This window comes from Chlorocebus sabaeus, chromosome 16 (genome assembly GCF_047675955.1).
Source record: "Chlorocebus sabaeus isolate Y175 chromosome 16, mChlSab1.0.hap1, whole genome shotgun sequence".
Taxonomy (NCBI): domain Eukaryota; kingdom Metazoa; phylum Chordata; class Mammalia; order Primates; family Cercopithecidae; genus Chlorocebus; species Chlorocebus sabaeus.
Window position 1 is genome coordinate 66,573,932 of NC_132919.1, and position 3,888 is coordinate 66,577,819.

Genomic DNA, 3,888 nt, shown 5'->3' on the forward strand with positions numbered 1-3,888 from the left:
GGGAGGGGTCTGCCGAGCCGCTTCACCTGCTGCAGAGGGGGCGGCCGGCGCCGCTTCACCTGCCGGAGCGGGAGGCCACCGAGGCGAGGCCGAGGCGGCGGCGCGCTCGGCTGCGCCTCCGGGTCCTAGAACCGCATTCTCCCGCTCGCCGGGGGCGAGAGATTGGCCGGGTCTGGGTGAAAGGGGTCACGGCCTGGGGATCGGAAGGGCACATCTTCTCCGCACCGAGGATCTCAGCGACTGCGAGCACGGCTCGGAGACCCATGGTGGTGCAGCGTTGGCGCGCCAGGGCTGCGTCCCCCTCTCAGGTCCCCGACTGAGAAGGTGGGAACCCCCTTCCAGGCCCCCCACCTTTTATTTCTCTCCTCCCCTGCTTAGCCCAGAGACTAGCTGAGGACCAGGGGGAGCCATCTCCAAACAGGAACTCCTAAACAGGGTAGGGGGCGCGGACGCAGGCCAGTGGAGACCCCCGCCACCTGTCCCACCTCTACCAACCGTGCGCCTGTGCAGGGCACCCCTACAGGTTTTAGAATGCGGGCACCTATGGAATAGGGCAGGTTGCGAGAAGCTGGGCCAGCCAAGGTGGTCCCAAGGAGGATTGGGGGGTTGCGGAAAGGAGGATGAGAGCCAGCCGCAAGACTGGAAAAGGAGCGGGCACCGCAGAGGAGGGAAAAAGAATCTTGACACTGTCCCCGCCAGGGATCTAGTCTGGCCTCTCACCTTGGAGAATAACAATCTCTGATGTCAGCTAATTACAGAAATACTTCCAGAGCTCTTTCATTCATCCTGACAATGGCCAGAGAAGGTAGGTATTGATAGCCTTATTTTAGAGATGGGGAAACTGAGTCTGAGAATAGGTAAGTGAGCTGTCCAAGGGCACTCAACTAACAAAGGACAGAAGCAAGCCTCCTCACTGTCTACCTCCAAAACCTAAACTGGCTTGGAGTTGCTGTCCTGGCCCTCCACTGCCCATCTCATGTAGGATGGGAGAGTATGGGGGAGCAACCTAAGGGCTGGGGTCCCATCTATAGCCTGAATTTGAGACTTTCAGTTGCTCCTCTCATTCCCCATTTAATTTGTGGGGATCCCCAACTGGCTCCTCCCTACACTTCCAGGGCACTGAGGAGGGAGGGCTGGCTGAAGGAGCCCTGGATTATCTCTAGGCCAGGTCAGGAGCCATTAGTGTCCCCTCCCCTGGCAGCATCCTCCTCCTTCTGCCCTCACATTCAGAGCCACTGAGACTTTGAGCAAGAGATGGAAAGTTAACATCTAATCTGGAGGAAGACCCTGGAAGGAGCCAGTCCCTTCCCCCAGGCTGACCTGGTTTAAGCCTTTCTTCTGCCAAGGTCACCAGCACCCCAGATGGGTGAGAGATGTGATCACTGGTTTCGTGGCCTGACCAAGGACCTCCAAGGTGAGTCAAAGCAGGATTCTCCTTGGGCATGCAGGGAAAATGACCCATTCCCTGAACACTGCCGTATTCTCCCTCCCAGACAGACCAGAACCTTGCCCTTGGGTCCTTGCCCTTGAGATTAGCTAGGACCTCTTCCTCTTCTTCTCTCCTTGTTTCTTCTCTCTTCTTTTTTTTCTTCTTGTCTCTATAAGATAACTGTTGTGGAAGATTTTTTGTTCTTTTAAGATGGAGTCTTGCTGTCTCCCAGGCTGGAGTGCAGTGGCTCAGTCTTAGCTCACTGCAACCTCCACCTCACAGGTCCAAGCAATTATCCTGCCTCAGCCTCCTCAGTAGCTGGGACCACAGGCGCGTGCTACCACACCCAGCTCATTTTTGTACTTTTAGTAGAGATGGGGTTTTGCTATGTTGACCAAGCTGGTCTCAAACTCCTGACCTCAAGTGATCCGCCTGCCTCAGCCTCCCAAAGTGCTGGGATTACAGGCACGAGGCACCCCGCCCAGTCTGGAAGACTTTTTTTAATGAAAAACAAACAAACAAACAAACATTTTTTTAAAGAATGGATTCCCTGATTCCTCAATGGCTGTCTCTTTCAATTGAACAATAAACCTTTACTTAGCACCAGCTATGTGCCCATCACTGTGCTCGGTCCTGCAGATTCTGTGGCAAATGAGAAATGCCCCAGTCCTTGGGCTGCTTGCAGCCTAGTGAGGGACAGAATTTTTTTTTTTTGAGACGGAGTCTCACTTTGTCGCCCAGGCTGGAGTGCAGTGGCCGGATCTCAGCTCACTGCAAGCTCTGCTTCCCAATAGGCCATTCTCCTGCCTCAGCCTCCCAAGTAGCTGGGACTACAGGCGCCCGCCACCTCGCCCGGCTAGTTTTTTGTATTTTTTAATAGAGACGGGGTTTCACTGTGTTAGCCAGGATGGTCTTGATCTCTTGACCTCGTGATCCGCCCGTCTCAGCCTCCCAAAGTGCTGGGATTACAGGCTTGAGCCACCGCGCCTGGTGAGGGACAGACGTTTAACCCCTCTAGGAGAGTGGCTGCTTCAAGTCATCCTATGGGACCAGCTGTTCATGCTTCGTCTTGCCCAGAACTACTTCTGTGAGAGGAAAAGAGAAGGGTAGGAGCGTGCCCTGCAGCTGGAAACCCAAGCCAGGCGGGGAGCCACTAATGCAGTAGTTACCAGACTGTATCCTCAATCCTTGGGGTTTCTCAAGCCATTGCCAGCCACTCTTCACCCAAGGCCTGGTGGAAATAAAGCTGGGCTAAGTAACACCTCTTCTGTGGAAAATTATTGTTTCTGCAAGCCTACATATTCTCTCTCTCTCTCTCTCTCTCTCTCTCTCTCTCTCTCTCTCTGTCTGTCTCTCTCATGCCGATCAGAACTGTAAGTTACAAAAAAATGAGAAGATGGAATCAATTATTACGTAGTAAATTTCATTGGCTTGGCAGAAGGTATCTTTCCCATCTTGGCCCACTGAGGAGGAAATCCTAGAAGGGATGACTGAAGCTTGGGACTAACACATTGGTGGATCTGTGCTACCCTCTGCTGGCCACAGACGGTATGACAGCCAAGACAGGGCAAGGCTTCCAGCAGCGATGGATGGATTCACCGCAGAAGCGACATTTCTGGACTGTTGTCACCTTCAGTGGAGGTATTGTGCAGTCACTGGGGATATTCAGAACCCAGGTAATTGAGAAGGTTTCCCCAGGGATCTCTTCTCTCCCCTTCACCATTACTCCGTAGGAGCCTCCTTAAAAACGGAAAACGAGGAGCCGAGGAGCCGGGCGAGGTGGCTCATACCTGTAATCCCAGCACTTTGGGAGGCCAAGGCGGGCAGATCACGAGGTCAGGAGATCGAGACCATCCTGTCTAACACGGTGAAACCTCGTCTCTACTAAAAATACCAAAAAAATTATCCAGGCATGGTGGCACGCGCCTGTAGTCCCAGCTACTCAGGAAGCTGAGGCAGGAGAATCGCTTGAACCCAGGAGGCGGAGGAGGTTGCAGTGAGCTGAGATGGCGCCACTGAGCTCCAGCCTGGGCGACAGAGCCAGACTCCGTCTCAAAAAAAAAAAAAGGGAAAAAGGGGCCGGGCGCGGTGGCTCACGCCTATAATCCTAGCACTTTGGGAGGCGGAGGCGGGCAGATCATGAGGTCAGGGGTTTGAGACCAGCGTGGCCAATATGGTGAAACCCCATCTGTACTAAAAATACAAAAAATTAGCCGGGTGTGGTGACGCGTGCCTGTAATCCTAGCTACTCAGGAGGCTGAGGCAGGAGAATCGCTTGAACCCAGGAGGCGGAGGTTGCAGTGAGCCGAGATGGCGCCATTGCACTCGCACCTGGGCGACAGAGCAAGACTCCCTCTCCAGGGGGAAAAAAAAAAAAAAGGAAAAAGGGGCCAGGCACAGTGGCTCACACCTGTAATCCCAGCACTTTGGGAGGCTGAGGAGGAAAGATTGCTAAAACC

General features: G+C 54.0%; 1 long non-coding RNA gene across 2 annotated transcripts; it reads left to right on the top strand.

Moving 5' to 3' along the window:
- Positions 1-20: 20 nt before the first annotated feature.
- Positions 21-3,504, top strand: LOC103243292 (uncharacterized). Of its 2 annotated transcripts, none has more exons than XR_012088891.1 (2): positions 21-3,070; positions 3,163-3,504. It is a non-coding gene; the product is annotated as an uncharacterized lncRNA (long non-coding RNA). The 2 variants fall into 2 exon arrangements; XR_012088892.1 differs by having other exon boundaries at positions 135-3,070; positions 3,128-3,504.
- Positions 3,505-3,888: the final 384 nt, after the last annotated feature.